General features: G+C 36.9%; 1 pseudogene; it reads left to right on the top strand.

The window, feature by feature from the left end:
- Nucleotides 1–6,330: 6,330 nt before the first annotated feature.
- LOC112096402 overlaps nucleotides 6,331–24,438 on the top strand; it is a 59,232-nt pseudogene continuing 41,124 nt past the window's right edge.

Below are 24,438 nucleotides of genomic sequence, written 5' to 3'. Positions count from 1 at the left end.
TTAAAGCACCCTTTGACAAATCTATACTTGGAGGGTTGTTCCAATGTTTCCGTTTGTATTTTTAGGATCTTGGGTTTCTTTTAGCCTATTTAAACTCAGCAACCTTGCTATGTAAAATAATTAAGAGATTAATGTTATTTGAATTTGAAAGATTATTCTTTCTTTGGTTCTTTTGAGAACTAGTGAACTTATCAAGAATTTGCATTCTTGTGGCATTACAAATTTAGACTTATCACTCACCTTCTCATTTATTTCTTGAATGTGGCGTCAATATCATTCTCTATACCTTTGGTTCATGTTTTTCTTAAGCATTGGATCAAGGTATTGTTTGTCATAAATCTGTTTAGAACTTTCTTGGGAAGTTGAAACTACAATTTAAGTGTGAGTTTCAAAGTTTCATTGTGGGGTTTCGTATCAGTCACTGGATAATAAGCAAAGACAGAAATATGGACAATATTATTGTAGCTAGCCAGTGTTGACTAGCCTCGAATATAAGCATATGAGCATATATATCATCATCAATGTGTAATGCAAATACCATATCTAACCCAAAATCTCACACCATACTTTCAATCAAGATTTACTCAAATAAAAAAAATAAAAAGATCTAACAACTCACACAATAGTATAAACAGAGCCGAGAGAGTAGCAGCGGTCAAGACAATTGAGACGGAGCAATAGTAGGGCCGAGATGAAGCGGCGGCGCCGGCAAAGATAGAGTACAGCAGTCGATTTGGGCACACTAAGAGAGAGTAAGAACCGTGAATAGATCGGGAGAGATAAGGAGAGAGAGTCAAAAAGATAAGGATGAAGAGGTCAAAGAGATAAGGATGAAGAGAGAGTTGTTGGAGTTTGCTTTTTCAATTTATTTTTTGAGTTTAGTTTTGTAATATGAGGAGAACATGGTAAACATGTTTTCACTTTGATAATTATGAAAGTGAATCTTAAATTTACAAATTCAGCCACCGAACACGTATTAACTTAGATCTATAAAAGGAAAATGAAAACAAAGCCTATAAAATGTTACCGAACATGCCCTTATTTTTTTAAGTTCATTTGTATTTTAGTTTAATTAGTTGTATGAACGCCAGCTAACTGAGTTGATAAAACCTCTTATCTTAAAATAAGAGATTTGATATTTGAATCTCACTCACATAAATAGGAAGAAATTGAGTTTTGATTAGATTAAATTAAAAAATGTATATTTTTTATTAAATTTACAATAATAAAAAATAAATTATAAAACTGACAAATATTTATTCCATTACAAACAATTAAGAAACACATGTTATAAAAAAATTTCCAGCAAAAACATTATTATTTTTTAATTTTTCAGACAAATGAGTAAATGCATTTCCACATTATTCATTTTTATATACCAGTTGAAAAGTAAACCAGCAACGCATCTTTTTTTTTTAACGCACACATTGACCAATTCATCTCTTTTGCTTGGGGTTGGACAATAAAGCACAACACAAACTCACTCCCAACTTCGTGAGTGTCAGAAGGCAACAAATTTTGTTGTGTTTACAAAGCAAAATTTTTTACTTTAATTTGGGGCCATGGAGAGCATCGTAAATAAGCTGAGGAATTTAGACGTGTACCCCAAAATTAACAAGGATTTCTATAGTCGTACTCTCTCTAGTGGCGTTATCACTTTGCTTTCCTCTCTTTTTATGCTCGTCTTTTTATTCTCTGAATTAAGTATGAACCTCTTTCTTTTTCCTTTTTCCTTTTTTATTGTGAAATGAAAATTATTTATTTCTATTATTTATTATTAGGCCTAATTTTTGGAGTAGCCCTAACTGAAGACATCGATAGTTTCAACATTGCATCTTCATTTTTGCAGGATTTTACCCCCACACTATTACTGAATAGAAGCTTTTAGTGGATACTTTTAGAGGCGAAACCCTGCATATTAATGTAATCGTGAAGTAATTTTGTTATTTGTTCAAATGTTAAAATACGACTCTGTTTATTATCATTGTTCGTAACTGTAGCTTTTAAAAAGTAGCTTTACAAAGTCAAGTTTCCCAAATGCTATCAACTTTTATTTCACACCAGTTGCCGCTAGAATAACACACTATCAAATAGAGCATATCCTTTTGATTTGATGGTTTTAATTGTTTTTAAACCGCTTTTCTACATGTTATTCTCATCTTCAAAGATTTACTCTCTCAATTTTTATCTTTTACTTAAGATACTTTCTTTTCCCATATAAGCAATAACTAATGGCGATATATTGATTAGCCTCATCTTTGTTGGATAATGCAGTTTCATATCACTTTTCCTGTCATTCCATGTTCATTACTCAGTGTTGATGCTATGGATATCAGCAGAGAGCAACATCTTGATATAGTATCCACAACAAACAATAATTAATTTATTGACTAAGTTATATTCAGTTTTGTTCCCCTTGTACTATAAGGAATAATGAATTGTCTATACTGTAGATTTTATTCAATCATATTGCTTTTGAGAAGTTTTCAGTGAATTTCATGTTTCTTTTGTTTTGACTTTACAGTTTTCTCTTGTAGAGACATGATATATTCAAGAAAATGATTGATGCTCATGCTAATTATTGTGCAAATTTTATTGAACTCGCAAGTGCACAAATCTATTGTAGAATAGATCAACGGTGACGAGTGTCGATCTCACGAGGAGGTGGATTTTAATTGCATGTAAAGTTAATTTTCTAAGTGGGTGGTTGGAATTGTGGTGAAAGTGATTTAGACTATCCTAAAATTTAAATTAGAATGGCGGGAATAAATTAAAGTGAAACTATTGAAATGAAGTGCTTGGGTCTCTGAATCTACACTCAACATGCACCATGAGCTTAATATTCCTTATTAGTGCCAATTAAATCATGAGGGAGGTTTCCACTCCTCATGAACCTTACTCCAATAAATATGGTGCTAAGTGCTCATCGTGCCAAATAGTAATAACCTTACACTAAGGAGACGGTTATACCAGTACAATATCTAGACAAGATTATTACTATCTGTCTACTAGATTTGCAAAAAGAAAGGTCATTTTGCCAAAGATTGCCCAGTTAAACCTCAGAAAGCAATCAAGCTTATCCAACACCTAGAATCCACTACATATTTTTCCCCAACCACAGACCAAATTAAACACTTGTTTTCTAAACAAAAAGAGCCAACTGATGATATAGTCTTTGCCTTACTAGTAGAATCCAGTGATTCAGACAGTTCTGATTTTGATACCATCTACACAGTCCAACCTTCCTCCATTCTCATTTATGACCATCTACAAATCCATGATTAAGCCCTTCACCAGCATTCTAAAGATCTATTCTTTAGCCAATTCACCACCCTCATACCAAGCCATTATAGATCAAATCCTCAAATTTTGCCCTAAAAACCATAGCCTTTTTACCCATCCAAACCCGTTGTGGAAAAACCCAAAGTTCTTCATATCCTTACATTTTAAACTAAATGAAGATAGCAACCCAACAAAAACTACCCATACAGGCATGACCCCAGAAGACCTTATTTTGGCCCAACAAGAATGTGCCCAATTGCTAAAACAAGGCCTCATTAAACCCATTTAGCTTATAATAAAGCAAAGACATCCGCTTGTAGTGATAATGAAGATCTTTTGTGTTGAGGGAACAACATTTCATGTTAAGATAATCATGCCTTACGGCTTCAAAAATAGCACTTGGTTCTCCAATAAATTGATCATAGAGAATGGCTAAAGCCTGAGAGACATCAAAAATCTAGATGAACTGATGTTGTCTATATTGTCCAAGACTATCAAACCAATATCGAAGAGAACTTGTAAACTGAGTACTGAATTCTCGTAGAACAGATTGGGTTGTTGCATTTGGAGCTAGCATCTGGAGATCAATCCAAGCAGACAACTCTTGTAGCCTTTCCCTCTACTTTGTGGGAGGAATATCATTAAAAGTAAACCATGGTCCATTTGAGGGTTTGGAGACTTTTGGCTAAGGTGGAATTGACTTAGAAGATTCACCAGTTTCACTAGTTTCATGATTTTCTTCATCAGTGTCAACAGGTTCAGTTCTTAGGCCAGTGTCAGTGGCACCAGACTATTCAGTAGGTTCTGCCATGAGAAGTCTGGAAATATCAACTAGATTTGAATCAGAAGTGTCTGAATCAGACAAATCAGATAACTCAATGGATGATGATTCTGATTGTGAAGGAGAATTTTCAGTAGAAGAATCTAGAGATGGAGAATGGGAAATTTGATGAACAGAATATTGGTACATGGGTTGTTTTTCTAGGGAAATAGAAGTTTGGAATGGCAATGGTTGAGTAGATTCGATTCAGGTAAAGAAATTGGTGATAAAGAGGGTGATGGTTCAAATCTGGATGTCTGAGGATTGTGCTGGGGAGTGGGTTTTGGAACTGGGATTGATTTTGGTATTTTCTTCGGTTTTGATTGAGGTCGGGGATTAGGAGGAAACAGCGTATGGGTCATGCCAAAAATTTTCAAAGGTTCATATGTTCGGGAAGAAGTTGATGGTAAGAAAGGATGATAGGTAGGATTAATTACTGGTAATGGAGCAGAACTCATAAAAATGGTAGGCTAGACCTTTTCTGAATCAATCCTGGCAATTTTACCTTTCAAAGTTCTTATCTCAGCTTCTTTTTTATCAAAATCAGGACTATAGACTCGTTGAGCAATCATAGCCCGTAGTTCAGAGTCAAGTTGAGTAACTCTGTTATGAAGATTTTGATAAATCTGACTTAACTTATCTGAGATAGTATCAACCTTTTTCTCAACCTGGTTAGTTTTGTGAGTAATGTTGTCTACCTTATGATGCAAGGTAGTGAGTGCTTGGTTCTGTGCAACAGCATTTTGAGTTTGCCAGTTTAAAACTGCCTCAAAAGAACGAGATTCTTCTAAATGGCCAGCAGGAGTTACTGCAGATGGGACTAGGGATGGCAAAACCCCAAACCGGGTCCGAGTATTGCAATGACCGGACCCTGCCCGGATGCCACCGGTCCGAGTCCCAATCCGGCCGAGTTTTAATCCGGGTACCCGAATTTTATATTTTTTAATATTATATGTGCATATATTTTTTTATTTTTTGGTAATTTTATAAGTTTTAAATTTATTTCAATAAAATTTGACATGAAAATATAAACTTTAAGTGCTTAAAACTTTATATATGTATAATAAATGAGTCAAATAAATATAAATATTTAAAATAATATATATTTTATAATTTTTTTTAATAAAATCCGGGTTCCGGGTTTATCAAGTGATGCCCAAGACCAACCTGGCTTCATACCCGGGCCGGATAATACCTGACCCACAACGCCCAGGTACGGTCCGGGTCTAGACCGGGCAGGTATTTTTGCCACCTTTAAATGGGACAAATGGTTTGGAGACGAAACTTTTTTGTTGGTCAATTTGTTTTTGCAAAGGTGGAAACTGGGCTTGGTATTCTGTAGATGTTGATGGGGGAAAACATTATACAGGGTTGTATTTTAGGAACGGGGATTAACAGGGGTGGTTTCATAGGTTGATTGTGTTTTGCAATTGAGCAAAGCGGGTTCATGTTTTCGGATCCAAGCAAGACCTTTGTTGTAGATGGGTAAAGATGCTCGAGAATCAGACTCAGGTGGATCTTCAGGATGAGTAGCATGGTATCGGCAAGCTGGAAAAATAATCTTTTTAGACTTGCGCTTGCGTCTTCTGGGTTCGTCATCATTTTCTTAAATATCTTCCCAACAAGGACAACCTGCATCACTGTTGCCTGAGGCTGGGACATCCCACAAGAAATGTCCATGGAGTTTTGCTGGGTATATGGGAAAATCTTGATCATTAAAGGCTTGAATGGGTAGGTTTTCTTGTTTTATGTGGACAGAAGTGATCATTGAAGAATAGGTAAAAGATAATCTGGGTGGTTTTGAAGACGAACTGGGTGGTGGTTTAAAAGTAAGAAGAATAGTTCCATCTGAATTTTTCTAAAAATGACTTTCAGAAGTTTGTATGGGTTCAAAATTTTGATGAAATTGTTCATAATTGGACAACCATTCTAAAGGCATGAGTTTGATCAATTCGTGTCGAGGAATTTGCATTGGTATTTGAATAATGGTTGGGATCTCATCAGATTCTGCAAGAATCATAAGAGCTTCTGAATTTGGAGCCTGTGGAGTTGGCAAATCCAAAACATGATTTTGCAGCCTATAAACAAGCTGATGGTGCAGGGTAGCTATTTTAGCTGAGGTTATTTGTTCCTTGGAGCTGGATCTAGACTTTTAAAGTAGTGGCATGATTGGAATCAAGAAGTGAAAGATTAAAATTGGGATAAAAGGTAAGTAAAGCACTTCCGGCATGGAGAGTGGTGAGAACTGTGCCAATGATGGCATGCTGATATTGCTTAATCCTAGTGTCAAGTAAAGCAATTCTAGCCGTAACAGGTAAGCCTTTCCAGCCACGAAAAGTGAGGATAAGGCGGACACCTCCAAGGTGAAGATGTGTATAGCCTTCACATTTCCATGTAGAGATCAATTTTGAGGGGATCTCAAGAGTGACATATTGTTCAGCTGTAGTAGCTTGCAAAGCACATTGATTGAGTCGGGATGACTAGATGTATTCTTTAGGATGAGGTCGTTTGGTGGAAATCAGGGTCTTGATACTTCTGGTAAAAGAAGGCTTTTTATACAGGTGATATGGACTGATGAGAGGTAAAGAAGATTCATTGATTTGAATAGATTCAGGAACATAGGAATATTCAACAAGATTCTCTATTTTACTGGCGGTTTGCTTAGTACAAGATTTAGGTAAAGAGAGAGTAGAAGAAAGAGTTACTGGAGAAGATAAAGAAGTAGGAGTAGCTGAGGATGAAGATGAAGCCATGAGATGAAGATTTTCTATTCTTCAATGCTTTGATTCCTAAGGTATTGAACTCTTATAACCTATACCAAAATCTGGGAATGGAGTTTATGGCTCTTATACCAAATGGAGTTATCTAAGTAACCCAACCAAAGCTACCCATACAGGCATGACCCAACAAGACCTTATTTTGGCCCAACAAGAATGTGCCCAATTGCTAAAACAAGGCCTCATTGAACCCACAAATTCTCAATGGGCTTGTCAAGCTTTCTATGTTGAAAAAAGGTTTGAAATTCTTTGTGGCAAAAAACGATTAGTCATTGACTATCAGCCACTCAACAATTTCCTCAAAGATAAAAAATTTCCATTACCCAACAGACATACCCTTTTTGTCCACTTTAAAAATTCTCGAATCTTTTCAAAATTCGACTTAAAAATATACCTTCTAGAGAACTCTAAATCTAGCTCTGCAAATTGCATTAAAAAGCTAACTTAATTATCTTTCCAATGGTATATAGCTTGCACATTAGTTCGAGTTCAATCAATACCAGTGTTATTTTGAATTTACCCTTTATGCATTTGACCTAAATTGTGCATTTGGCTGCCCAACAACTTGAATAATGCCCACAATGCTTTGTCTTCTCTCCAAGCTCAATTCATCATGTCTTGCATCTTTAATTGCATTTTCACTCCATATTTTCTCAATTAATCCATTTAAAGCAACGTACATCTTTTTGGCTCTACCTCTTGTAATTGAGCCTCCGTGAATGCTCAAAGGATTGGTTGAAGCTTTAATGGTATTACCTAGTATCACCATTATGCATAAAGATCAACACTTATTGTTTTGTACCATTATGCACTCATGGCCCCATAAGAATCTTAGAAGGTCGGTTCTCTCTTGTCAATGAACAAATTGATTATTACCTGGATGAAATATATAAAATAAAAATATCCATGGTTGTAGTGAGAAACATAGAACCAAGGGTTAACTTGTCGATCATTGCTTCTATGACATTGTTTTGTAATCCTACATTTTAACACTATGAGGGAACAAATTTTCAAATTTAATTATGTTCAATGTTGCAGCTTGTATGAATGAAAGTTAACGACATCCATGTGAGCACTGATTACAATGCAGGTGAATATGCACTGACATTTTTTATGGTTCTGTTTAGAGAGTCTTGATCTGTGTTCTTGAATGTGGAGCTTTAGAAGTTTCTATTTCTAGATTTACATCTCGGCTAAGTTTCCAATGTGAGTGCGAAAGAGAAGGCTTCATCGAGAAGATAAAAGTTAAAGAAGGAGAGGGATGTCACATATGTGGATTTCCACCAGTCTAATTTTAATTTCCATGATTTGCTTGCTTTTCATAATGATAATTATAACATAAGACTGCTTGGTTTTGAAATTCATTCGATATGATTTAAAATACTTTCTTGTACAGGTTTAACAAAGTTAGAAACATCAGCACTGTTATAATCTATGTTGTATGGGCATGTAAGTCACAAGATTGACAAGTTAGATGTTCGCGACTACTTTCTTGGCATGGTATAATTATTTCTTTATTTTTCTTGCAAGAATCTTAAATTGGCACAGCTAGCTCAAACGCACACTAAATTGGTTAATTTTATTTGTCATGATAGTATCTGTTGAAATGAATAAGAAAGAATTATAAGAAATTTTGTCTTAAGCAATTGTTTAATTGACTCCTCATTTATATGTATTTAGTGAATGGCATAATCATCTGCTTAAGAGCCATGTCTTTCGATGGATATTCTGGTAGATCAATTCAATGTTTGCTACTTAGTTTTCTATTGGATGCAGTAAATTCATGAATACAAGTTGCATTATTATATTTGTATTTACTCATGCTGGTGTACTTTATCTCTCCACCTCTTTTCTGTGGAATGTGCATTGCCATTGAAAAAAATCGTATTTTTAACTTGATGTTCCACCTCGATAAAATATATTCTGACTTGAAAAAGATTAACTCAATTATACTTATTCTTGTACTTGTGTGTTTACATATGTTTATTTAGGCATGTATACGTGCATTTTATTCTTTTCACGTGCAATTTTCTTTGCTTTGATATTGCCTCTTCAGGGTACAATGGGTGCATGAAAAACCATATGGTATGTACCAGTATTTCATAAAGGTTGGTGGTTCATGGGGTTAGCCACTTTCTCTCTTCTTCCTTTCTTTCGTCTTTTCTTTTTGGGCTGTAAGACTGGAAGTTGAATATTCTTGTACAACTTTTAATTATTTGTTGATACCTATAAGTGGAACTTGTTCAGTCATGCCAATCTAATATCTCGCTTGATGCAACACAAACTGACAATGTTTGTGAACCTAGTAAGAGATCTAGATCATTGGGAGTTAGAACTTATAATCATCCTTCTCATTTTAGCCATTAGATTTCTCTTCTTCTTCTTCTTTTTTTTTTTGAAGAGATAATTACTGATCATCGAATTCATAATAAATTGAAATGATTCTGTCTTGAAATTATACTTACAAATATGGACTTTTCACTTAATATGCTTGATATTCTATATAATATATATATATATATGCAAGGTAAAAGGCAATTTCTCTTTGAGCACTTTCTTATGAAGAATGACTTTTTCCTGTGAAGATTGTGTAGGATTTGTCCATGGTTTTAAAAAATGATTCTTTAAATATCTCTCTCTCTCTGTCTCTCTCTCTCTCTCTCTCTCTCTCTCTCTCTCTCTCTTATTTTGTTTATACATATGTTCTCTTATTCGACAGTTTATGTTGACAATACTCGCATATGTTGTTTATGTTGACAGTTTATACATATTTTGTTTTTCTAATTATGCAGGTTGTCCCCACAATATACACTAACATTAGAGGTTGGTATTGCTCAATACTGAAGATGATATTCTTATACATACTTAAGTTGGTATTGCTTAATTATTCCATCTTATTCTTGAGATGATGCCATGGGGTTCTCATTATTGGTATTGCTCAATACTCTATGACGGAGCACTTCAGAAATTCGAAATCAGTTCACCTTGGCTCTCTTTTTGGAGTTTTCTTCTTCTATGACTTTTCTCCAATGAAGGTTCATTCCTTTCTTCAAATCCAACAACTCAGTTAAACGTTTGCTTTTGATTCCTTTATGATTGAGAAGATGCTTCAGCTATCGTTTATATAGATATTCTATTTTTCCTTTATTTTTGAATTTATGTTTGATATAATTTTTTTACTTTTTTGCTGAAGACTTAGACATAGTTATCTTTTTTGCTGAAGACTTAGGTGGCATTTGTTTTTTAACTTAATGACTTAAAGTGACTTAACTTAATTAATTAAGTTAATTAGAGATGTTTGTTTTTATAACTTAATGGGACTTTTTAGATAATTTTGACTTAATAAAATAAGCTAATTTTTTTGGCTTTTTACTTAATGGAGAAATCTGAATTAAGTCAATTACTTGCTAATGTCAAAAATATCCCCATTTTATAATTTATTTTTCATATCTATCCTAAAACTCACCCATAGATATTTACCCCACATAAAAATATCCCTGTTTTTTCTTTCTTATATTATATATGATAAAATTTGAAATTTATGGTATTTTATATATTAAAATTCTAAAATAATTATGTATTCATTTGAATATAATTTTACTTATAAATGTTAAAATATTGTGGTATTTAATTTATTATTTATTTGACATTCAAATTTAATAAGGATACAAATGTAAAAATACATATTTTCAGCTTTTTAAGTTGAAAAAAACAAACAACTTAATCCTTATTTTCCGAGATTCAAACGAAAAAACAAATATATTATTCAGATTCAGACATTTAGACCTATTCAGAAGTCAGACTAATTCAGGTCTATTCAGATTTCAGACAAAAAAACAAAAGCCACCTTAGACATAATAATCTATAGTGCGACATGAATATGCTTTGCTGGCAAGGCTTGCTACGTTAGAACATGATGCAAAGAAATGAACATAATAAACATGTATGCTGAAAAGAGATCATGAAAACCTGCCTATTTAAAGCATATGTAGAAACCACTTAAAAAATTTCGTTAGAAAAGCTAATTCTTTATTAACAAGGATGGTAATCTTAAGCTTTAGTGGAGATCATTGTCTACGTTTTTTTTGGTTTTGGGTGGGGAGATAAGAAACACAAAAATGTATTAATGAAGAAGATTTGAAATAGATAGTGGACTAGCTGTCCGCTAATAAACAAAAACTAGGACTATTTGTGCTATACAAAAACATACCTAATTATCCCAGGTTAGAATTAGTTATAACTCCCTATCTCAAAACCCTTCCCAGTTTAGATGTATGAAGAAAATGGATGAATCTTGAAACTCTTTAGAATGAAGGCAAAAAAATATGAACATTTCTTTACTCCCATTTTCTTTATTTTAGGGATAAGAAACTATAAATTGTATTAATGGTCAAGAGGTGGTATCCTGGTTTAGTTCTCAAGTATTATTATTCAACACCTAGAAGAAACTCTATCAAAAATGGCATCTTCCTCTTCTTCATCAGAAATAGCTTCATCAAAATCCTCTCCTATTTCTCTCTCTTCTACTCTTTCTTTACCTCGTTCTTGTCAAAAACATGTCGCCTCAAAAATAGAAAATCTTGTTGAATACTCGTATATCTCTGAATCTGCTTAGATTAATGAATCCCAGTTCCCTGTTATGAGTCCATACCATCTTTACAAACAAAAAACTTCCTTCACCTGAAGTATCCGCACCCTGATCTCCACAAAAAGACCTCTTCCTAAAGAGTACATCCAGTCCTCACGACTTGGTCAGTGTGCTCTCCAAGCCTTTCAAAGTGAACAATATGTCACCATGGATATACCAACAGATCTCGTAACCAACTGGAAACGAGAAGGATATACACACCTTCATCTAGGTGGTGTTAGGCTTATCCTCACCTTACAACGTAGAAAAGGCTTACCCGTCACAGCTAGAATTGCTCTCCTTGACACAAGGTTCAAACAGTATCAATATGTTGTTATTTGCACTGTTTTAACCACTCTCCATGCTGGAAGTGTCTTGTTAACCTTCTACCCAAATTTCAACATGTCCTTAGAAGATCCCAACCTTCCCACAACACTGAAAGTCCAAATCCAGCTCCAAGGAGTAGAACAAATATCCACTTCCAAAATAGCCACTCTCCATCACCAGATAGTGTATCGATTGCAAAATCATGCGTTAGATCTCCCAACTGCACAAACAACCAGTGATGCACTGATGATTTTTGCAGACACAGATACAATTCCAACTATCATTCAGATCCCCAAACAAATTCAAAAGCAAGAGTTTCTTGAACTCATGCCTTTGGAAAGGCTTACTAATTATGAGCAATTCCATCAGAATTTAGAACCTGTCCAGACGTCCCAAGCCATCTTTGAAAGAAGATCACACGGACAAGTCAAGATGTCTTTTCAGACTCTTGACAAACCAAGCCCAGATCCTCCACGGCTCTCTTATACTGCTATGATCACTGCAAAGTCTTGAAGAGATAAATGGTGTCTGTCACTTCTGTGCACATGCAAGCAGACAATTCAAATTCTCTGAAAAAAATTACCATGTGATCTACAAAGAGACTTTGGCAGTCAAGTATGGAATCAAAAAGTTTGAATTTCATCTAATCAACCATAAATTCCTTATCAACATGGACAACTCCTCTTTTCCTCGAATCTTTGACTTCAAAAATAAGTTGCTCCCTAACAAATAGCTGCTTAGCCTAAAAAACTGGTTTGCTAAATATGATTTTACTGTCCAACACATAAAAGGCAAACAGAACCTTATCCCATACTTGCTTACACGTCCGGCTATAAATAAACCCTCACTTATTTCCTTCATTCACATCATCCCAGTTATAGCTATGAACCGTCAACTTCCTTTCAAGGCTCACAACCAGAGAACCTTCCCCATGAACATTCCTTTTCATTCAGCCTACCAGATCCAAGACTTTGCAAAGAAATTCCTTTACCGGTATTTTTTCAATGTTCAGAGTAAAAAGCCTGATCGTTTTCCTTCCCTCTATATGGAACACCTGTTTCTCACAGGTCTTACCCTCTCTTCCTTAACCATCTGCGAAGATGAGTTCTGGTACATGTGGTGCCTCACTACTCTGTATGCTACAAAACTGGTCCCATAAGAAGTGACCATTGATTTATCTGAATATACTGGACACCCTTCTGATGAGAAACCATGAATGTGAAGTTTCTTTTCTTGACCAGTTTGAACTGCTGTAATCATAACAGTGTAGAAAAGTTGTTAAGTGTCTGAAACAGGCTTGGTTTCAGGTGTTTAAAAAGATAGTTTGACTTGACCATTTTTTCTTCTTTCAAATGTGGCTTTTTTGTTTGAACTGGTTTAGAGTTTTGGTGGAAATGCTCATAGTTGGTTAACCATTCAAGAGGCATGAGTTTGAGCAATTCTTGTTTCTGGATTTTTTTGGGAATTTGGATGATGGTTGGAATTGTGTCTGTGTCTGCTAGGATCATTAAGGCATCGAATGTAGTGTGTGGTGTGGGAAGGTCGAGTGCATGATTATGTAATCGATACACTATTTGGTGATGAAGAGTTGCTATCTTTGATGTGGGTGTTTGTTCTGCTCCTTGGAGCTGGATTTGGACCTTAAGGGTCGTGGGAAGGTTGGGATCCTCAAGAGAGAGGTTAAAATTTGGGTAAAAGGTTAACAAGACATTGCCAGCATGAAGTGTGGTCAGGACGGCAACAACATGCTGGTACTATTTGAACCTAGTGTCTAGTAGAGCAATTCTGGTTGTAAAAGGTAAACCTTTTCTACCATGGAGGGTCAGAATCAATCTAACACCACCGAGATGGAGATGTGTATACCCCTCTCATTTCCAGTTTGCTACAAGATCTGGGGGTATTTCTAAAGTGACGTACTACTCACTTTGAGAGGCTTGTAAAGCACACTGATCTAGTCTAGAAGACTGAATATATTCTTTTGGTAATGGTCTTTTGGTGGAGATCAAGGTTCGGATACTTCTGGTGAAAGAAGTTTTTTGTTTGTAGAGATTGTAAGGGCTCATGATGGGAAACTGAGATTCATTGATTTGGGCAGACTCAGGGATATATGAATATTCAAAAAGATTTTCAATTTTAGAGGCTAGATGTTTGGAACATGATTTTGGAAGAGAAAGAGTAAAGGAAAGAGAAATATAAGAGGAGGACGATGAAATTGGAGATGAAGATGTTTCCATATTTGTGTAATCTTCTTCTAAGAAATCAAATAAATAAGTGAGGGTTTATTTATAGCCAGACGGGTAAGGAAATCTGGGATGAGGTTCTGTTTGCCTTTTATATGTTGGACAGTAAAATTAGTTTACTGTCCCTTTTATTTAGCAAACCAGTTTTTGAGGCTGAGCAGCTGTTTGTCAGGGAGCAACTTATTTTTGAAGTCAAAGATTCGAGGAAAAGAGGAGTTGTCCATGTTGATAAGGAATTTATGGCAGATTAGATGAAATTTAAATTTTTTGATTCCATACTTGACTGCCAAAATCTCTTTGTAGATCATATGGTAATTCTTTTCAGAGTCTGTGAATTGTCCGCTTGTGCACAGAAGTGACGGACACTATTTATCTCTTCAAAAAGGATGGCACTCCAGTAATCATCACTGGCATCGATCTGAAGAATGCGTTGTCCAGTTGTGGGAATTCGGAGAGGAGGAGGTGACTGGGCTATCACCTTTAATTGTTGGACAGCTGCTGTTTGGGCTGGTCCCCATGGAGGGCACTGTTTTCTTAGTATGCGGGACAATTGACTTGTGTGAATTGCAACTTTAGGGATGAAATCATGGAAATAATTAACAACCCCAAGGAATTGTTGGATCTGTTTTTTGTTGAGATGTGTGTCCAGAAACTTTAATAATTCAGTTGCAATGTGTGGTACCGGTTGGTAATGGCCATCTTTAATCACCATGCCAAGAAAGTCAATTGATTCATTTGCTATGCTACTTTTCTTTTCAGAAAGCATGATTCCGTGTTCCTTCATAATATGAGAGAAATCCAAAAGGAGCTTTTAGTGGCTCTCACGGCCAGAGGAAAATAATAAGATATCATCAATGTATACCAAGGCATGATGAAGGATAAAACTGAAGATTTTTATCATGGTTTTTTGAAATAATAAAGGAGCGACCTTAAGACCAAAAGGCATAACAGTCCACTGATAATGAGCATCAGGGATGCAGAAGGCAGTTTTGTGACGCTCAACTGGTGAAAGACCAAGTTGCTAAAAACCAGCTTTTAAATCAAACTTAGAGAAGATACGAGCCCCTTGAAGATGGACAAATAGGGTCTGGATTTTTGGAAGGGGGAACTTATCATCCTTAAAGAAAGAATTAAGTGGCTGGTAATCGATAATTAACCTCTTTTTACCACGAACTAATTTAGATCTTTTTTCAACATAGAAGGCTTGACAGGCCCAATCTGAATCAGTAGGTTCAATAAGACCTTGCTGAAGCAACTGAGAACATTCTTGCTTAGCAAGTAGGAGGTCTGAAGGAGACATACCCAGGTGTGATGCTTTTGTGGGGTTTATGTCTTCGTTGAGCTTGAAAGGAAGGTGAATGAAGAATTGATCATTCTTCCAAAGAGGTGAAGGATGGTGGAACTGTGAATGGTTTTCTGGACAAAACTCTAGGAACTTCTGTGAAATATGACTGTGTGGAGATGGTGTTTCTGAAAGTGCATACAGACGTAATGTATCTGTATAAGGCAAGAACATTTATTTGTAGCAAACTCCAGAACTGGTGAGGAATAGGTTTTTAACTAAATGAAAAATGTCAAAACCTATAAGTAAATCTTTATCTGGGAGTTTGGATGCTACAATCTTTTTCCAAATTATGCAATTTAGAAAGAATTGAATACCAATGAGGTTTTTGGTAATTAAAGTGGTTTCAAAAGTTTCTCCATTAACTGCTCTGAAAAGTTTCGAGTGTTTTTCCCAACAATCAGAGGGAAGGACAGAAGGATCAATCATACTGGTATCTGTACCAGTATCAATAAACCCGATGACAGGAACAAGTTTATGAAATTTAGAAGGAATGATTGACATTTTTAGAGAAGGTCGAGGAATGGCTGAAACATGGTTGACTGTTTGAACTATAGAAATAACTAAAATATCATCAGAATCAGAAGATTCTGCAATAATGAAAGCAGTCTGATCATCTTGTTCTGACTGTTTTGAGAAATTTGATTCAACATCTTCATTTTCAGATAACAATAAAGAATGTTGAAGATGTTGTATGAGACGAACAACTTTGGCGGACTTGTGAGGACAGTTTCGAGCAAAGTGACCGCGTTTCTTGCAGATGAATCAACGGTTGTGCTTTTTCTTTCTGTACTGGGAAGCATCTTTTTTTCTGAAATATCGAAGAGGTTTTTGGGAGGATGATTTTCTATGGAAGTGTTTATGAAAATGTCTTTTCTTTTTGGTTGGACAAACACACTTCTTTTCATCTTTGCATTCTATCTTGAGATAGGGTTTTTTGCAAGCTTGAGAAAAGGATTTTTTATCTTCCATCAGATCTTTGAAAAATTCTTTTTGTTCACAGATCTTGTCGAGACATAGCATTTCCATTTGGAAAATCTTTCCCAGAGAGATATAAGCTATGCTGAGATTAGTGGATGTGAGTTTTCTTTGGAGATCAGGTTGTAACTCAGAAGGAAGTGAGGCTATGAAGACATGTTTGAGAGATGGCTCATTAAACCCATTCAGCTTATAAAAAAGAATACTCATCCTTTTGTAATGAGATTCTAAAAGGTGTCTTTTGAGCGAGCAGCACTTCATCTGGTGATACTCTTTTCTGTCTGCATCAGTGGAAACAGTTTTTTCACTGATGAATTGTTCAAGAATGATATTGAGTGCTGTGCCAATTGGAGATTGCATGAATTAGAGCTGACGGTATTCTCCCAAGCTTTCTAACCAATCACGTAAAGAACCCGTTGATCGGGCCATAAACTCACGGAGAATAGCTTGAGGTTGAGCATTAGGTTTGGTTCCTTGGAGCTCAATCCATGCGGCAAATTCTTGAAGTCTAGCAGGCCATTTATGACGGGGAATGTCATCAAATGTGAACAAAGATGCTGAAGATGGTTTTTTTAAGTGATCAAGAACTGGTGGAGGCATTGATGGCTTTGGTTCTGTTGGAGATGCTTTATTTTCAACATCAGAAGAACTGTCTTCAACAATAGGTGTGGAAGTTGAAGTGCTTGGATCTTCAGTTTTGGTGGCTATTAATATGCTTGTAATGTCAGCATATTCGAATTCAGAGTCAGTGGAGGTACCGACTGAGTTTGTGGATGAGGAAGAGGAAGACGGGTTGGACTCTGATGGGTTTGACTTATAGACTGTTTCTGGCTCAGAGGAGTCAGAAGATGTGTTTTGGATAGTATGATAATGATACTGATCCATTGGGCCTTTGTCTTTTTTGGGAGGCTCAGGAGTGGCTTTTGGTGAATCTTCTGGTGGTACCGGAGGAATAGATGAAGATGAAGTGGCCTTTGACTTTGGTTCTGAGATCTTGACTTTAGATTTTGATTTTTTGAGTGAAGATGGCTTTGGTTGAGGAGTTGGTTGAAGGTGTGAGAAGCCAAAGATCTGATTGTAAACAGGTTATTGAGGTCTGGATGGTGTGTAGAAAGGTGCATAAGTTTCAAAGATCGGAGGGGGTACTGGTGGGGTTTGTGTTTGAGTAAAAAGGGAAGGTCAAGTCTTTTCAGCATCAATTTTCGTCAATTCATCTTTGAGCTTTCTGATCTCTGCTTCTTTTTTATTAAACTCTGGACCCTAGATGTGGTTGTTGATCATTCGTCTGAGATCGGTGTCTAGCTCAGAAATACGATCTTGTAGATGGATGTACATCTGATCAAGACGATTGCTGATTGAATCAACTTTAGTTTCAGTCTGAGAGACTTGACTGGCAACTTGATCAATTTTCTTACCGAGTTGTTGAAGAGTTTGATTTTGAGCATTAGCATTTTTGGTTTACTAGTTTAAAACAGCATCATACTGTTTTGGCTCTTCAGGCTGACCAGAGGCTATAACTGGGGATTGGACAAAAGGTTTTGAGATAACTCTGGTTTGTGTATCTCTCTGTTTTTCAAGTGGAGGGAATGATTCCTCATAAGATTGACTTGAAAACATAAGGCATGATTTTATTGTATGGACAAGAGATTTGGGATCTGGTGGAGGATGTGGAGGAAACAATTTGTAAGATGTTTTTAGAGGAGAGAATTTTTTCTTCTTCTTTTTCTTTCTCCTCATAACTTCCAATTCGTCATCAATATATGTATCATCCAAACAAGGACAATCTGGATTGCACATATGGGCTTCAGGAACATCTCATAAGAAGTGACAATTGATTTTATCTGGATATACTGGATACCCTTCTGATGAGAAACCATGAATGGGAAGTTTCTTTTCTTGACTAGTTTGAACTGCTGTAATCATAGCAGTGTAGGAAAACTGTGAAGTGTCTAAAACAGGCTTGGTTTCAGGTGTTTGAAAAGATAGTTTGACTTGACCATTTTGTCTTCTTTCAAACGTGGCTTTTGTTGTTTGAACTGGTTCAGAGTTTTGGTGGAAATGCTCAAAGTTGGTTAACCATTCAAGAGGCATGAGTTTGAGCAATTCTTGTTTCTGAATTTGTTTGGGAATTTGGATGATGGTTGGAATTGTGTCTGTGTCTGCTATGATCATTAAGGCATCGGATATAGTGTGTGGTGTGGGAAGATCCAGTGCATGATTATGCAATCCATACACTATTTGGGGATGAAGAGTTGCTATCTTTGATGTGGGTGTTTGTTCTGCTCTTTGGAGCTGAATTTGGACCTTAAGGGTCATGGGAAGGTTGGGATCCTCAAGAGAGAGGTTAAAAGGTTAACAAGACACTGCCAGCATGAAGTGTGGTCAAGACAGTTCCTACAACAGCATGTTGGTACTGTTTGAACCTGGTGTCTAGGAGAGCAATTCTGGCAGTAACAGGTAAACCTTTTCTACCATGGAGGGTCAAAATCAATCTAACACCACCAAGATGGAGATGTGTATACCCCTCTCGTTTCCAGTTTGCTACGAGATCTGGGGGTATTTCTAAAGTGACGTACTGCTCACTTTGAGAGGCTTCTAAAGCACACTGATCCAGTCTAGAAGACTGAATATATTCTTTTGGAAATGGTCTTTTGGTGGAGATTAAGGTTCGGATACTTCTGGTGAAAGAAGTTTTTTGTCTGTAGAGATTGTAAGGGCTCATGATGGGAAACTGAGATTCATTGATTTGGGCAGACTCAGGGATATAGGAATATTCAACAAGATTTTCAATTTTGGAGGCTTGATGTTTGGAACATGATTTTGGAAGAGAAAGAGTAGAGGAAAGAGAAATATGAGAGGAGGACGATGAAATTGGAGATGAAGATGTTTCTATATTTGTGTAATCTTCTTCTAGGAAATCAAATAATATTATTTGACATTACTAATGTACTGGTGGGGTTTGTGTTCGAGTAAAAAGGGAAGGTCAAGTCTTTTCAGCATTAATTCTTGTCAATTCAGCTTTGAGCTTTCTGATCTCTTCTTTTTTTTTATTAAACTCTGGACCCCATATGTGGTTGTTGATCATTCATTTGAGATCAGTGTCTAGCTCAGAAATACAATCTTGTAGATGGATGTACATCTGATCAAGACGATTGCTGATTAAATCAACTTTAGTTTCAGTCTGAGAGACTTGACTGGCAACTCGATCAATTTTCTTACCGAGTTGTTAAAGAGTTTGATTTTGAGCATTGGCATTTTTGGTTTCCCAGTTTAAAACAGCTTCATACTGTTTTGGCTCTTCAGGTTGCCCAGAGGCTGTAATTGGGGATTGGACAAAAGGTTTTGGGATAACTCTGGTTTGTGTGTTTGTCTGTTTTTCAAGTGGAGGGAATGATTCCTCATAAGATTGACTTGAAAATATAAGGCATGATCTTATTGTATGGACAGGAGGTTTGGGATCTGGTGGAGGATGTGGGGGAAAGGATTTGCAGATGTTTTTGGAGGAGAGAATTTTTTCTTCTTCTTTTTCTTTCTCCTCTACTGGACAAGAGCCAAATCTTCCGATCTATGGATTTTCCTCAGCAGGGTATCCAGTATACCCTGACAAAGTCAACGGTCATTTCCTATGGGATGTTCCAAAAGCCCATATGTGTAATCCAGATTGTCCCTACTTGGATGACACAGATGATGACGAAGACTTTGAAATCATGAGACGAAGAAGGAGAAAGAAAAAACCTTCTCCTCATAAAACTTCGTGTCGGCTCTATCTCCTAGGACCTCCGGATGATCCAGAATCAGATCAACCATTACCCATTTATAAGAAAGCACTCAAGCAACTCCAACGAGAATCCTCATTTAAGCCTGTTCCTGCTCAACCAAAAATCAAGTCATGCTTGATGTTCTCATCTTCCAGCCAATCATACCAAGAATCCTTTCCTCCACTCGAAAGGCACACAGACCCTCAAACCAAAGTTGTTTCTCAACTCTATGTCCAATCGCCAATCACAACCTCTAGAGCACAAAAAGCACCAAAGCACCATGAGGTAGTGCTCAACTAGCAAACCTAAAATGCCAGTGCTTAGAATCAAGCTCTCCACCATCTTGGTAAAAAGATTGATAAAGTGGCATCACATGTGTCACAAACAGAAACAAAGGTGGACACTATTACTTCCCGACTTGAACAAATTTATTTAAATCTGCAGAACAGAATCTCTGAATTGGATATTGATCTCAGAACGATGATCAACAATCATATTTGAGGTCCCGAATTCAATAAGAAAGAAGCAGAGCTCAGACAGCTGAAGGCAGAATTGGCCAGAATTGATGCTGACAAAGCACAACCTTCCCTTTTCACCAAAACACAATCTATACCTATCCCAGCACCACTATTCACATCATACCAGCCATTTTACACTCCTTCTAAACAGTCAACTTACGATCAATTCTTTGGTCTTTCCCATCTTCATAATATTCCTTCCGTTCCACCACCAAAAACTACTTCACCAAAAAGACCCAAATCAAAAGTGAAGATCTCAAAACCTCCACCCAAGGAAGATCTTCAACAAGTTCCAAAAGACTCTCCTAAAGCAACTCTTGAACCTTCAAAGAAAGATAAAACTCCAGCTTACCAATACCATTATCAATAGATTGACACGCAAAACAATGACTCCAATTTGACATCAGAAGAAAGTTTACCCTCCACAGATACTTTCAGCTCATCTGTACAAACTTCTTCAGACTCAGAGTCTCAATATGCAAATATTTCTGGTCTTCTTATGGCCATAAAAACAGAAGATCCTAGTACATCTACTCCTGTTATCGACACTCCTATTGCCGAAGAATTTTCTGATGATAATGATGATGTCCAAGGCTCACAAACAGAACCGGCTCCCTCTGTCCCTCCGGTTTCTGAAAAATCTTCCAAACCATCTTCTTCTCTATGGTTTACATTTGATGACATTCCTTGTCACAAATGGTAGGCTCGATATCAAGAATTTGCTGCTTAGATTGATGTGCAAATGACAAGTCCTATTGCACAATCTGAGAGAGTTCTCCGTGACTTTTGTTCCAGATTCACTGAATCTCTACAAGATTGGTTTGAAAGTCTAGGCGAATACAGACAACTCCAATTGATTCAAACCACCATCAACTGCAGAGACATGGCATCATGCTTTCTGAAAAGAAAAGAAACATAAGAAATGAATCTATTGACTTTCTTGGCATGGTCTTAAAAGATGGCCACTACCATCCAGGACCACACACTGTAGCAGAATTATTAAAGTTTCCCGACATCAATCTCACCAAAAAGTAAATTCAACAGTTCCTTGGAATTGTTAATTATGTCAGAGACTTTGTTCCTAAAGTTGCGGTCCACACCAGCCAGCTATCATGCATGCTCAAAAAGAGCTCTCCACCATGGGGTCTAGCTCAGACAGCAGCTATAGAGCAGCTTAAAAAGATAGCCCAGTCACCTCCTCCACTCAAAATTCCCATTACCAGACAACGCATTCTCCAGACAGATGCTAGTGATGACTTTTGGAGTGTTATCCTCCTGGAAAAGATCGGTGACTCAGAGTCCTATTGCGCTCATGCAAGTGGATAGTTCAAAGATTCAGAAAAGAATTATCACGTGATTTATAAGGAAATTCTTGCGGTAAAATATGGAATCAAGAAGTTTGAATTTCATCTCATCAACCACAATTTCCTCATCAGAATGGACAGCAATTCTTTTCCAAAGATCTTTGACTTCAAGAACAAATTGCTTCCTGACAAGCAATTGCTCAACTTAAAGACATTGTTTGCAAAGTATGACTACACAGTCCAACACATCAAAGGTGATAAAAATCTTATCCCTGATTTCCTCACCCGACCATCTATAAAAAGCCCTGTTCTCATCTCTTCAATCCAAACCATCCCCATAATAGCCATGTATCGAACACTCCCCTTCAAAGCTCTCACTCAAAAAGCTTTTCCTTTAAACCTCACTTTCCGTACAGCTTTCCAAATCCAAACCTTTGCAAAGAAATTCCTTTACATGTATTTCATGAATGTTCACATAACCAAACCCGAAAGGTTTCCCTCTCTATGCTTAGAACATCTGTTCCTCTCTAGTTTCACCACTGTTCCCAGTCTCACCATCTCTGAAGATGAGTTATGGTACATGTGGTGTCTCACAGTCCTGTTTGCTACAAAACTTATTCTTCCTGTCCGACCAACCCTTAGGCATATCTCCACACCAGATCATGCACCCACACTTCTCTAGACACTCCTTGAATGGTTTTCACCGCTCACTTGGTAGCGTAAACAATTACATAATATATCTACATTTTCATCAGTTAGATCGACTTCCAAATCAAGAAGCAGATATGTTTACTTTGGTATTCGTAGTCCACAGGCCCTATTTCTAACATCCTCAGACAAAAGACTATTGGACACAGGACATAGCGTATGAATGGAAAACATTCCCTCATCATTTCCCTCTTGACCCTGATCCTACAATCATCTCCACTCTCAAAGCCTACTTGTTAGAACTCAACAATGTTTAACATGTCCTAACAGATACCACTGGGTGAATACATGTACGTGGCGTTGTTACACCTGTTGGGACAAGTTGAACATTGTTGAGTTCTAACAAGTAGGCTTTGAGAGTGGAGATGATTGTAGGATCATGGTTAAGAGGGAAAGGATGAGGGAATGTTTTCCATTCATACGCCATGTCCTGTGTCTAGTAGTCTTTTGTCTGAGGATGTTGGAAATAGGGCTTGTGGACTATGAATACCGAAGTAAACATATCTGCTTCTTGATCTGGAATTCGATCTAACTGGTGAAAGTTAGATATATTCTGTAATTGTTTATGCCACCAAGTGAGTAGTGAAAACCATTCAAGGAATGTCCAAAGAAGTGTGGGTGCATGATCTGGTGTGTAGATATGCCTAAGGGTTGGTCGGACAAGAAGAACAAAGTTTTGTAGTAAACAGAACTGTAAGTCACCACATGTACCATAACTCATCTTCAGAGATAGTGAGACTGGGAACAATGGTGAAACCAGAGAGTAGGGGTGGGCAAACGGTTTGGTTTTTACCGAACCGAACCGAAAAATTCGGTTTGGTTCAGTTCGGTTCGGTTCTATGAGCAAAAACTGAATGGTTTAAAAAATACTGAACCGATTGGTTTTAATTCGGTTCGGTTCAAAACCGAACTGAACCGAAAAACGGATCGGTTCGGTTCAATTTAATTACAAAATATTTAAACTTTAAAGTGAAATAATATATTTAAACTCAAATTTCAATCAAAAAAATTCAAATCCCTAAATCACAATTGCATATTGTTGCCCTTGCCTCTCTCCCTCGCGCCTCACCCTCGCGTCTCTCTCTCCTCACGGTGCTGCTCCTCAACGGCGGCACCACCCCTCGGTAGTATATTCCCCCTCTGCGCGTGCATGGTGCGGTTCGGCTCAGCCTCTCTCGGTCTCTTCCTCGCGTCTCTCCCTCGCCTCACACCACGGTCAGGGCCTAGCACAGCCCCCAGTAGCAGCACAGCCCCTCCCCTCAAGCACAGTGACGCCGTCGTTAACCCTCATCTTGGTTACTGCAGCATCTGGAAGGTACATATGCTCCCTGGTCCAAACCTCCTGCCATCAGCCCGCGTCTTTAATCTTGACTGCTGCAGGTTATTTTTTTTTTTGTTAATCCATGTTGTGGCCTCTGTGTTTGAATTGAAGCTTATGTGGGGTTAAATTTGTGGAGGTGTTGGTGTATATCAGTTGTTGGCACTTTGTTGTTGTTGTTGTTGCTGTTGATGATGTTGCCAGTGACAGTGAGGCCAAGATTTTTCAGTTTTCACATAGAGAAGATTATTAATTGGCAATGTGGAATTGTATAATTGTATATGTGTCGAATTGTACAAGTAAAATAGTGTGGAATTGCTGGCAGTATGGAATTGTATAAGTTATGAGAAAATGATGAGATTCTATGTTAGTGGTTGTGGCTTTAAAAATTTGTAGACTAGTTTTTCAATTTCTTTTAGATTTTCTCTTCTCACAGTTT

The sequence above is a fragment of the Citrus clementina genome, unplaced genomic scaffold (genome assembly GCF_000493195.1).
Source record: "Citrus clementina cultivar Clemenules unplaced genomic scaffold, Citrus_clementina_v1.0 scaffold_8, whole genome shotgun sequence".
Taxonomy (NCBI): domain Eukaryota; kingdom Viridiplantae; phylum Streptophyta; class Magnoliopsida; order Sapindales; family Rutaceae; genus Citrus; species Citrus x clementina.
Note: the sequence above shows the minus strand (reverse complement) of the source record. Positions and strands in the feature narration are given on the sequence as shown.